Genomic DNA, 12,706 nt, shown 5'->3' with positions numbered 1-12,706 from the left:
GATGGATGGGTCACTCCCATGAGGCCTCACACCTCTCTCCTCTCCTCCCTACCCCCATTTAGCTAAGTTTCCATGTGGATAGGGACCAGGCACAAATCAATCTGAGGCGATATCTGAAGATTGTTTAAAAAATATCACATTTCTTTCTGATTACAGAAGTATGTACTACTTTACAGGAAATGTGGAAAATGCAGACAGAAAGAGAAAATGTAAAAGTCACTCGCAAGGAAAGCACTCTGGTGTTCTCTGGTGCAGCACTTTAAGAAGTTTGGGATGCGACCAGGGAGGCTTTTCTCCAGTCTAAATTCTAAGAGGAATGGTACTTGCGAAATTCTCAAACACTCACAAAAGTAGAGAATAATAGAGCAGACATTCAGGTACCCACCACTCGGGGGTTTTTTTTGTCTGTATGCTTCTCATTTTAAGTTTTTAAACTTTTTGTTTGGGAATAATCCCACTGTATTATTTCCTAAAGACAGGGATTTGCTCTTACATAACCTTAGTACAGCGGGCAACTTCTTAAATCCACGCAGACCCAATACTTTAGTCTGCCATCGAGATTCCAATTTTACTGACCTAACAAAGTCTTAAGATCCACGGTAGGGTCAGATAATTGCATTTTGTTGCCGTGTCTCCTTAGCCTCCTTGAATCTGGAGCATGTCCATACCCTTTCTTCGTTTTATATGATGTCGACACATTGGAGGAATATAGTTGTTACAGATGGGATGTGTCCTCCCTACACTCATGTTGCCACAGTATCCCCACTGTGACTTGGGGCTTTGGGAGGTAATTCAAATAAGGTGGGGTCATGAGGGTAGATAGGGATCAGTGCCCTGGAAAAAGACACAGAGAGCTTGCTTCCTCTCTGCCCTCTGCCACATAAAGTTACAAGGAGAAGTTAGTAGTCTGCGACTGAAACAGGGCTCTCATCAGAGTCTGGCTGTGCTGGCACCCTGACCTTGGACTTCAAGCCTCCAGAGTTCTGTGAATAAACGTTTGTTGTTTGTGAGTCACCAAGTACAGGGGAAGTTGCTAGAGCAGCCCAGACAGACTAAGACGGAGTAGAGTCCCTTCCACTCTATTATTTTAAAGCTTATTTATTTATTTTTGAGAGAGAGAGAGCATGAGCAGGAGTCGGGCAGAGAGAGAGAGAGAGAATCCCAAGCAGGTTCCACACTGTCAGCACAGGGCCTGACAAGGGGCTCAAACTCACAAATGGTGAGATTATGACCTGAGTTGAAACCAAGAGTTGGATGCTTAACTGAGTGAGCCACCCAGGTGCCCCTTTGCCCTCTCTTCAAATAGAACATTCCTAAGGCACCTGGGTGGCTCAGTTGGTTAAGCACTTGACTTTGGCTCAGGTCATGATCTCACAGTCTGGGGGTCTGAGCCCGGCATCAACCTCTGTGCTGACAGCTCAGAGCCTGAAGCCTGCTTTGGATTCTGTGTCTCCTCCTCTCTGCCCCTCCCCCCGTCTTGAAAATAAATAAACATTAAAAATATGTTCAAATAGAACATTCCTTACATTGGATTTGTCAGAGGTCCCTTTGTGTTTAGATTGAGGTTGTCCATTCTTGGCCAGATTGCTGCATTAGTGATATTAATTTTGAACCCCAAAGTGTTTCCCAATTTTCCCACTGCATAATTACTATTTCTTTTTCTTTCACTCCCAACCAATAAAGAGTCTATGGAAGGATTCTAAGACAATGCAAGCATCCTGCAGGTCATCAAAATTTCCTCTTGGATTTAGCATCCAATGAAGATTCTTGCCCAATCCAATCTTCTTTTTTTAAAAATTTATTTATTTTGAGAGAGAGGGAAAATGAGAAAGGAGCAGAGAGAGAATCCCAAGCAGACTCTGTAGCCTGATGCGGGGCTTGAACCCACAAACCGTGAGATCATGACCTGAGCTGAAGTGGTTGCTTAACTGCCTGAGCCACCCAGGCACCCTTTGTCTGATCCAATCTTTACCTAAGAGGGCAGGTGGGTGGAGAGGTGCACTTTGGGGAGCCCCAGGAGTCACCCGGGCACCCTTTGTCTGATCCAATCTTTACCTAAGAGGGCAGGTGGGTGGTTTCCTAGCACTTTGGGGAGCCTCAGGAAACAAAGGGAGCCTCATGTTTTCAGGGAAGCTGAGACTTCTTTGTCTGGCTGCCTTTTCCATGCCAAGGAGTCAAAAAGGAAGAGATGACACAAGAGGTGAACAGGGCTCAACTTACAAGGCGTCTTTTGAGTGATCTGAAGCCCTGCAGGAATGGGGAGTCACCAAGCAGGGACTGACCTCCCTGGCCTTGTGTGGAGCATGTGTGGAGGGGACCAGGCTGGGGATGGGGGAGCACATAGGAGGTCCTGCCGTGGTCCAGGATGAACACAGAGTTGTTCACAAAACAAAGAGTGAAAGTCCAGGGATCAAGGAGACCACAGGTGGACGAGGGCCAACCAAAGGCTTTGTATCACCATTCAAGGACACTTGAAGAGCTGATGGCCTAGACCAGGGGACTTTCGGTGCAACGTGGAAACCTCCCTTTTCTGGGAAACCCTGAGAGTGATACCTCCTCTCTTGACAGCTTGGTCTCCCTGTCAGGGCTCTCGCTGCAAGCATGGGTAGGGGGTGTATGGAGAGGTGGGATGGGAGAACATGGAACAATAGTATGGCCAAAGGTGTCACCTCTTCCAGATGCCCGTGAACCTGCCTGTGTGTTTGCATTCCTGGCACAGCATCAGAGCCTCGGGGCAGAGGTCCCAGCACTGTGGTAGGTGTGCTCCAGTGGGGACAGGGGCCGCGGCCCCCAGAGCCATCCAGGGGGTAAAATGTCAGGCTGGATGAGATGGGGCTGGATCCATCAGCTAGAGGAGAAGGTGGATCACTCAGTCGCCCATCTGGTCATCCAGTGGACAGCGACTGTGTTCCTACTATGTGCCAGGCCCTACTGGGGGTGTGAGGACGCAGCAGTGAACCAGACACTGTGCGGGGACAGGGCTGTGGGCAGCTGGAGGTCGTACGTGGCCATCCACATGTCAGTACTGCTGTAGCCAAGCGCCCATCATTGTCCCCTCTACCTTAATCTGTTCTGCCTACTGACTGCTGCTTCCGGGTGGTACTGCTCTAAGATTTAATAAACCGTATATAAAGGGAACCTCGTGGGAAGCCTTAAACAACGTATCTCACCATGAGGTGAGTGCTTTCATCCCAAGGAAATTCAAAGCCTGGGATTTGCTTTCAGGATATTCCAAATGTCATGATGTAGCCGGGGCCTTCTGTAACGTGGTCCAGCCCCTTGGGAGACAGGGGGCTCCCGCGGGGGGTGGCGGGGGAAGAGTCCCATTTGGTAAGGAGACAGGGTGCGGTGGGTACAAGGGAAAGCTACCCCAATGCAAACCCAATCGTTTCTCATCTCTCCCAGCCCCCATGCCATTGCATACTGGTTGTTATCAACGACTTCATTCACATATTATATTGAAAACACACCTGTGCACTAGAGAAAACTACAGGTCGCTAGATAATGAGTAGAACTGGAAGGTACTAGCAGACGGCAGGACGCTGAGCCAACCACAGACCAGCCACGTGGCTCACTGTTCACACGCTATGTCACATGCTAACAAGCCACAGGATCCCAGAGCCCCAAATCCTTCAAAACTAGGACATTTCTCAGGGCTGTGACTCGCCGTTGTTGGCGATTTTGGAAATGGATCAATGACACGCCCTCTCCAGACCTCCCGGCACTGTTCTTGCTTGCTGACAAAGGTCTGGGGATCAAACATGATTTCTTAGAAAGGCCATGGCAGGATTTACTCAGCCCCAATCAGCTACCTCGTGCATGGTCTCTGCATCTGCGGGGTGGCCTTGGTCAGCCTGGGATTTGGGGTCCCCACTTCAGCGCCGGTCTCCTTGCAGGTGAGGCCTTGTTAGCCATTATCTGGCAGGTAGGGAAAGGGCCTCTCACTTCAGGAATGAGGGAATCAAGCTCAGAGAGGTTAAGAGGCTTGCCCACTAATGCCCAGCTGGGAAGATACAGGGGCGGGGCGGGGCGGGGTGGAGGTGAGATGGTAATAGCTATGACTTCCTGAGCAGCTGTTATGTGCCTGGTGTTGAGTTAACTCTTTATGGACAAATTCTCCTATTTAATCCCCACAACAATCTTGTCTGGGAAGTAGTGTTAACTCTAGTTTACAGAAGGGGCCTCGGGGACCCAGAGAAGCTAAGCCCAGAGCTGACAAGTGGCAGTGCTCACAGCTAGAGTCCATCTCACTCCCACATGCCCGCCACTGCTCTCCATGATAACAGCACTCCCCGAGGGCCCAGTGAGAAAGGGTAACCGTGGACTTGACCATGGTTCTTGGGACTGAAACTTGAGAAGCCTATATCCCACTCCAGCCTCACGGTGGGCTTGCTATGATCTGAGCAAGTTGGTCGATCCTATGAGAAAGAGCCCCCCTTCCTCAGAAGAAGTATCTATTAATTTCATTTATTTTTTTCAAAACGTATTTGTGTATACTTGGGTTTTTTAAAAAAGATTTTATTTTTATTTTTTTTTTGAGAAAGAGAGAGAGCGTATGCGAGAGCAGGAGGGGGGTGGAGAGGGGGAGAGAGAGGATCCTAAGCAGGCTCCACACTCCCCGCACAGAGCCTGACGCAGGGCTCAAACTCACGAACCATGAGACAGTGACCTGAGCCAAAGTCAGATATTTAACCAGATGAGCCCCCCAGGTGCCCCAAAGATTTTGTTTTCCAGTAATCTCTACACTCAACATGGAGCTAGAACTTATAGCCCTGAGTCACAGTAGAATCACATGCTGTACTGACTGAGCCAGGCAGTCACCTCAATGTATCCATTAATTTTATAACACACAGTAAAATTCCAACCAATCAAGTCAGACAGCAAATTCCCCTGCCCAGGAGAATGACGTCGCTCTTTACAGACATCAAGTGAAGTGGTGGTGGGGGGCGGGGTGGGGGGTTCTGTTCCTTTGCCCCTAAAGCCTCGTTATGGGCAGCTGGACAATTTTCTACATGGGAGAAGTTTTTGTTGCTTGGCAGAGTTTGGGGTCTGTGAGGGCTGGCTGACCCAGGCGTGACGCAAGAGACAGGGTGTTAACAGAACGTGTCTCCGGGAACGTGAACTGAACAGGCACAGTTCCATCTGCAAGCAAGCTCTGGGATGGGCCACGTGGGTGCAGGGGAGAGGGAGATACCGGCTTCCAGTCTCGGAACGAATGAGTCACGAATAGCGGGGATCAAAGGCACAGCTCAGGGAACCCAGCCAGTGTTACTGTAACAGTGCTGCGCGGTGACAGATGGTAGCTACACCGTAGCGAGCCCAGGGTAACGTCTGGACTTGTTGAATCACTGTGCTGGACGCCTGAAACTAATGGCAGTGTCAGCTCTCCTCAAATAAGAAGAAAATTAATGTTCAGGAAACAAGTCAATAAAACAAAACAAAACCTCATCAATGCGAGTCATGCAGCGGCTTGCAGACCAGGGTAGCGGGGCATCTCGGCAGTACCCCACGCAGCACTCCCGGGTGGAAAGACCTTCACGCGGGGAAGCTGGTGGTGACAGGTGGGTCTTTGCAGTGCAGGGACAGAGGTGGAAATGACGGCTGAGAAGCAGAGCGGAGAAGCTGTGGTTGGCTGTGATTTACTCTACTGCCTTGGCTCAGCAGGAGCCTGCTGGCAGGGGGCCACCCAGGCCGGCAGCTCTTTCTCTGACAGCTTCTCTGCCCCGCTGATCCTCTGCGAACTCTGGGGCCAGGTGATTTAGCCAGGGCTTTCAGCTCCAGGGATTATGATGAGATATGGGGCTTGTATCGCCCATCACTTTCCTTCGGGGACATGTCACACTCAAAACCTGGCCTGGTATCTGCAGTATCCCCTTCATGGCAAGTAGGAGTCAATGTGACAGGGGACAGGAAGGTCTCAAACCAGAGGCACAGCGCTGGCGTGCTGCCAAGGTCTCCCATATGCTACCTCATTCCACCCCCCAGCCCCCCGGGAGGCAGGCACGCCCCCATTTTACAGGAAGAAATGAGATTCAGACAGTTTGTCTGTTCCAAGTCACTCAGCTAGTGAGCCGGAGAGCTGGCATCTGAAATGAGACCTCCGTGACTGTCCGAAGCTTGGTCTCGGTGACTTCCAAGCCCACGGTCTCTCCTCCTCCTCACCACGGAGCAGGAGGAAAGGGGAGGAACCCCAGAAAGAAAGGCTTCCCAGTGTGAGTCAAGGGATATAAGGTCAGTGTGCCTTCTCCCTCGGTCCTGTGGATGCACAATCTCATCTCCACAGGGAAGGAGTACTATCCCCATTATACAGATGAGGAAACTGAGGGTCAGAAGAGCAAAGCCCAAGGTCACAGAGCTAGATTGGAAGTCACGTGTCTAGTGATCTGCCAAACTCAAGATGCCCCGTCTCCCTCCACCAGAGCCGACTTTGGTAGTTTCGATTACAGTGAGATGATAAAAGAGCTTGATGAGCGATTCCACGAACAGCTATTCAAATGTCCCCTCACGAGGCTCCACTTTTTCCACAGGATCCTTGCAGAATCCATCCCCTTGGCATTCCCACACGCAGGTAAGCCGGAAAACCGCCGCCGTGAGTAAGCAAGAGCCTCCTTCCGTAGCATGTACTTGGCTTTCCACGGAGAGGCGTGAAAGGAGACCACTTCTCTGGCCTGATGGGTTTTTCCAGGCGCACATCCTTTCGTTAAGCAGAAAGCAGGCCCTCGGTCACAAACAGCTGGTTGCTGAATGAATTACAGATTTATTGTTGGGGTCCACACTCAGGGAGGTCGATTATCACGAGGGTGCCAGAGGAGGGAAGCTGCTTAAAACCCCATCTAGAAAACAATCATCCTGTACCTGAGGACAAGCCCAGGTGCTGAAAAGGGCAGGAGGGGGTTCTGGCCCAGCACGGCTCCTAAGAGTCTTTCTCAACTGGGGGATGGATCCTTCCATCCCCCTTCTGAGGTAAAGAACAGGCTTGTCTCGTGTATGACACAAAGCCCTCGCTCTGGGCAGGTCCTGTCATCTGTATGTGCTGGCCGGTCTGAGGGGAGACAAACCCCACTCCCTCTACCTCTGGCAGCATGAGAGACCATGTCCCCGGTCCCTACATGGCTCTCGTCCTCTCTCAGCTCCAGGTGTTCTGCATCCCGGCCCTCTCAGCCTTTGGAGTTCCAGAACTTACGGACTTTACTAACACGGGCCCTGGGCACCAGGGATCAGTGTGTAAATAGCATTTGGAAGCTGGTGGGATTTTCTTCTCCGGGGTTGGTGTGCACTTCACATCTAGCCAGGGGCCATAACATTTTCCTCCTACATCGTAGAAGGGAAATAACAGAAGGAGGAGAAATAAGAACAAAATACTCAGACTTGTGTGTGGAGTTGAATTGTTCCTATCATACCTACAGCCCAAGATATTCCGGGTTTTTAAAAATACTTTTTAATGTTTATTTATTTTTGAGGGGGGGAGGGGCAGGCAGAGAAGGAGATAGAAGATCAGCACAGAGCCTGAGGCAGGGCTCGAACTCACAAACCGTTAGATCATGACTTGAGCCCAAGTGACCGCCTGAGCCACCTAGACGCCTCCAAGATATTCCAGGTTTTAAATCCACAGCAGCTTTGTGGAAACCATTCTGCACTTCCCTGTGTCACATCATGACAGTACAACCGTTTGTACCTTGGGGCCACTAAATGGGGTAGGAGACACGTGCAATTTCCCGTGAAATTGACCAGTGTCCACTACAAAAAATAGGGGGGGGGAGGGCCCAGAGAACTTTCAGATTCAAATATCTAAACGTGCATTTAAAAACCAAAGATACCCTCACGGGTCACAGGACCAGATCCAGTAACGTGGTATCCAAAAGAACAAACCGACATAAGACAGGTTTTGAGATCATTTTGTAAGCGGGGCAATTCTTACTCCCTCAAGCCCTTTATTTTCATAAGCTGGTAAGATGGACGAGAACTAAAAGAGAATGATACGCTACTAATTCTGTCATGCCTTCAAGAATGTTCCGGAAGAGACAGGTGGCTGTGACCTTGCAGCTGAGCCCTGGCGCCCAGCCAGAGCGAGATGACAGAATTCCCACGCAGACTCCCAAATGCTAGCCAAGAGGCTTCATGAACTGTGTTCAACTCCACTGATAAGGAATGACATGTTAATTAAAACAACTGTGAGCTATCATCCTTCCCTTATCCGCTTGGCAAAGATCAAACAGTTTAAGGTTTTAGTGAGGAGACAGGAAAACAGAGCTAAGGATACATTGTTGGTACCACTTCTTTGGAGGGGAATTTGGCACAATCTGTCACAACCAGGGTGGGCCGGGTGATGCCTATGATACGATTTCACTGGTGTAAGAATTGTCTCCCTGTATATGTGAAATCACAGGGAAAGCTCAGAAGCAGACTCACCCCACGTTCACACCCGCTACCTCTGAAGAGACAAAGCAGAACTCGGACCATGGGGTCTGAAGACAGGGCTGGAGGCGCGAATGGGAAGTATTTTTGTTTGTACTTTATTTCCTGATCCTGCCTTATCTTTCTACCCCTGAGCAGGTGTTCTATGTTTATAATTTAAAACACTGAAGAAGTATTTTTTGAAAGGAAATGAATTAAATTGTTTCCCCCCAATTCCGGAGATAAAAAGTAGCCTGAGGGGCATAGATAAGCAGACACAAGTCACCAGAGTGGAGAAACAAAAATAGATAGATGTGATGATGTGATGGCAGTGAGGAAATACTGTTTCTCTCTCTCTTTCTCTTTTTTTTCTTTTTAAGTTTATTTTTTAAAGAGAAGGAATGAGCACAAGCGGGGGAGGGGCAGAGAGAGAAGGAGACACAGAATCTGAAGCAGGCTCCAGGCTCTGAGCTAACGGCACAGAGCCCGACGGGGGCTCGAACCCATGAACAGTGAGGTCATGACCTGAGCCAAAGCTGGACGCTTAACTGACGGAGCCACCCAGGCGCCCCTACTCTGTTTCTCATTCGGCATACTGTCTTTACAATTACGGAGGTAAACTAACAGAAAATTCATTTATAGGGAAAAGAAAACTATTTGTCATTATAAACAACTGCAGAACACATAGCCCATCAACTGTTAGTACTTTAAGAGCTTTTCTTTCAAGTGTGTGTATATGTATCTGTACATGTACCTACGTGCGTGCACACACACATTTTAGATGGCTGTATTCACCAGTACCTTAAATTAACACTCTGCATTTTGACATAAGAATTCTTTCTGTAATTAGGTGGTCTTTATAACCATCATTTTAGTAATTCTACCACATTCCACAGAGCAGGATATATACCATCCTCTGCCTACCTGTACCTGGTTACTGGATATTTACTTACAATTTCTGATTATTTTCACAGTTCCTAAGAGACATATATTTCCATGAAAATTGCTTTTTCCATACATTAGATGCTTCCTTAGAACAAATAATTAGATGTGGGATTACTGAATTTAAAAGGGTGAGCAATTTTCTGGCTTTTGAGATACAATTAGTTTCCCAAAGAGTTGTATCCATTTATGGTGTCCCTCGCAGTACATTAAAGTGCCAGTTTCACCATATCCTAGCCAGCATTTGGAGTTAGAAAGACTAAAGCATTTTTATTATTTTATTTATTTATTTATTTTATTCTTTTATAAAGTAAATTTTGAATATTTTTTTAATGTTTTATTTATTTCTGAGAGAGAGACAGAGACAACGTGAACTGGGGAGGGTCAGAGAGAGAGGGAGACACAGAATCCGAAGCAGACTCCAGGCTTTGAGCTAGCTGTCAGCACAGAGCCCGACGCGGGGCTCGAATCCACCAACCGTGAGATCATGACCTGAGCCAAAGTCGGATGCTTAACTGACTGAGCCACCCAGGTGCCTCAGCATTTTTATTATTTTAATAGGCAAAAATGGAATGTAGTTATGGTTTTAATTTAATTTTGGTTTACCAGGGATATTGCACAGTCTTTCATGACTTGTTTTTTTTGTCATCTATCTCGTTTTGTGAATTACTTTCTATGATATTTGATGTGGATTTATTTCAATTCAAAACAAAAACAAATACCTTTTGAGGTGCCAAGCCCTCCAAAAACGCTGTAATTTGAAAATACAGCAGCAGATTTGCTTTTTTATTCACAGAATTCCCTGTGTGAATTTACAGGCTTAAATCAAAGATCGAGGCACCTGGGTAGATTAGTCGGTTTCGCTCAGGTCATGATCTCATGGTTTGTGGGTTCGAGCCCCGCCTCGGGCTCTGTGCTGACTGCCAGCTCGGAGCCTGGAGCCTGTTTCAGAGTCTGTGACTCCCTCTCTCTCTGACCCTCCCCTGCTCACGCTGTCTCTCTCTCTCTCTCTCTCCTAGAAATAAATAAAAATATTTAAAAAAAAAATCAAAGATCTATTCACTGCTAAGGTGGGAACATGGCAGAGGCGCCTGGGTGGCTCAGTCGGTTAAGCACCTGACTCTTGATTTGGCTCAGGTCATGATCTTATGGTTGGTGAGATGGAGCCCCACATGAGGCTTTATGCTGACAGTGAGGAGCTTGGGATTCCCTCTCTCCCTCTCTCTCTCTGTCCCTCTTCAGCTCATACTCTCTTTCTCTCTCTCTCTCTCAAAAACAAATAAATAAGCATTAAAAAAATTTTTTTAAGGTGGGAACCTTGCAAAACTCACAAAACTCAGTGGCATGCTCCCTAGCCCTTGTAAACGGAAGCCCTTCTAAGACAGGGCAATACCTCACATTCAGGAGATGCCCAATAAAGCAGATCCATGTTAATCTTGGTGGTAATGACAATTTTAGTTAATTTCAAACGTTTCTAAGTACCAAGAAAATGAAAATGCTTTTGCTTGGTAGAAGGTTTTCTTTTTTGGTAGAAATCTGAAACAGGACGAGACTGGGTTGGGAAGCTGGGCAGTACTTTTCTCTCCAGTGTGAATTAACAGTGACTTAGAAATTCATCCTTATGTAAGATGGTGAGACGATTGCTCGTCTCATGTGTGCTTCTGTGTCAATAAGAATAGTGATGAGGAGGCTCCTGGGGGGGTCAGGTGGTTGAGTGTCCGATTTTGGCTCAGGTCATGATCTCATGGTTTGTGAGTTTGAGCCCTGTGTCAGGCTCTGTGCTGACCACTCGGAGCCTGGACTCTGCTTCAGATTCTGTGTCTTCCCCTCTCTCTGTCCCTCCCCCATTCATACTCTGTCTCTCTTTCTCGCTCAAAAATAAAACATTTAAAAAAATTTTTTTTTAAAGAATAGTGATAATAGCTCCTGTTGCTTCCTCTCCTGGAAGCTGCCTGATAGCAAAGGGCAGAAGGAAATTAATTGATAATAATTGCCAAATGACGTTCTTAACATACTTTAGCTTTCAGTCCAGTTGGCGTATCTCAGCGGTCCTCACCCAGAGGCAGCTTTACCTCCGGGAGGACACTTGGTAGTCTCTGCAGACGTTTTTGATTGTCATAACTAAGGGTGGGGGTGGTGGCTAGTGGCTGGTGGATGGAAGCCAGGGGTGCCGCTAAACATCCTGCAAGGAACAGGGTGGCCCCCACAACAAAGAATGATCTGGCCCAAAATGTCCGTAGCTCTGAGTTGGAGAAACCATTGTAGATCTATCTGTCTAACATCCCCTAAAGTTTTAGTGTTCAGATGTATCAACTGCTACTTTATTTTAAACCTCTGATTTGTAGCATAATTCAACAGTGAGCCTGAATCTATAGGTGTCTAAGTTTTCTTGACATTGAGCACTGGGTCAGTACTGAGCATTACTTTTATTTTTCACCCCAAAGCTCCAACATGAAGCAAGAGCACATCTTTGACTTGGTGATTGTGATTTTAGTGGTTTAGTTGGTAAACAAGACTGGTGGCTCCTAAATCAGATGCGATGGGGACCCCAACTCATTGCTTGCTTTTGAGTAATCTTAAAGGTGAAACATTAACCATTTCTGTCCCTGTTCCTCTCAAGGCAGAGGTTAACCAGATCGTTGAATATTTCCAACAGATGTTTCAGGTGCCCCGGACATAAATCCTTCATTGTCTGTAGCTCCCTACATAGTCTATGTTACGTTTCCTCTCCCAACTATTGCATCATGCATGAATTCAGCAGAGTTACTGCACACCTACTGGGTGCCTCAGCGATCCCACCACCTCCGTAAGTGCCTTTCATTGTTCGCTTCCTATGAAATGGACAATGTGCTTTCTGTGAGCTCTGGGACACTTTTATAGTGACCAAGTCAAAGCTGCCAGCTGAGACCCGGTAGGTACTATGCACTCACTACCCTGTGGTTAGCAAGTTATTGCTGACAGTCCAGCATAACTAGCAGCCGCCCTGTAGTTCACTGTTCTTTTTCAATAATTCTCTCCGCAAGAAAAACCATTTTCCTTAGCTCCAGTGAAGATTAAGCTTTTCTTTCCCTTCACACAATTAAGAAAAGCACCTCCACGAGGCAGGCATTTCCCTTCCAGGAAGCATAAATCAGCACATTGCCATCTTCCTCTGAATGATTCTGAGAAACCATCTGCTGGGAGCATTTCTCCAACTTGAAAGGCTGCGCGGGCTGTCCTGACTCACCTTTAGAGCTGATGAAAAAGCCAGATGCAGAGCCTGGGCGGAACTCCTCCTTGCTGGGGGCCCAGGGGTCCAGGTCTGTATCTGTGGGGCCTCTCTTCACTTGCAAGTCCCCTTCTCTGTCGTTCGCTTCTTTCTCTGTTTTTC

General features: G+C 47.6%; 1 protein-coding gene across 1 annotated transcript in view; it reads right to left on the bottom strand.

Moving 5' to 3' along the window:
* TMEM272 (transmembrane protein 272) overlaps window positions 1-12,700 on the bottom strand; it is a 29,357-nt gene extending 16,657 nt beyond the window's left edge. Inside the window, 1 exon segment of the mRNA XM_077752642.1 lies at window positions 12,563-12,700. The gene's annotated coding sequence lies outside the window, so the exon portion shown is untranslated.
* Window positions 12,701-12,706: the final 6 nt, after the last annotated feature.

This window comes from Crocuta crocuta, unplaced genomic scaffold (assembly GCF_008692635.1).
Source record: "Crocuta crocuta isolate KB4526 unplaced genomic scaffold, BGI_CrCroc_1.0 scaffold190, whole genome shotgun sequence".
Lineage (NCBI taxonomy): Eukaryota > Metazoa > Chordata > Mammalia > Carnivora > Hyaenidae > Crocuta > Crocuta crocuta.
Note: the sequence above shows the minus strand (reverse complement) of the source record. Positions and strands in the feature narration are given on the sequence as shown.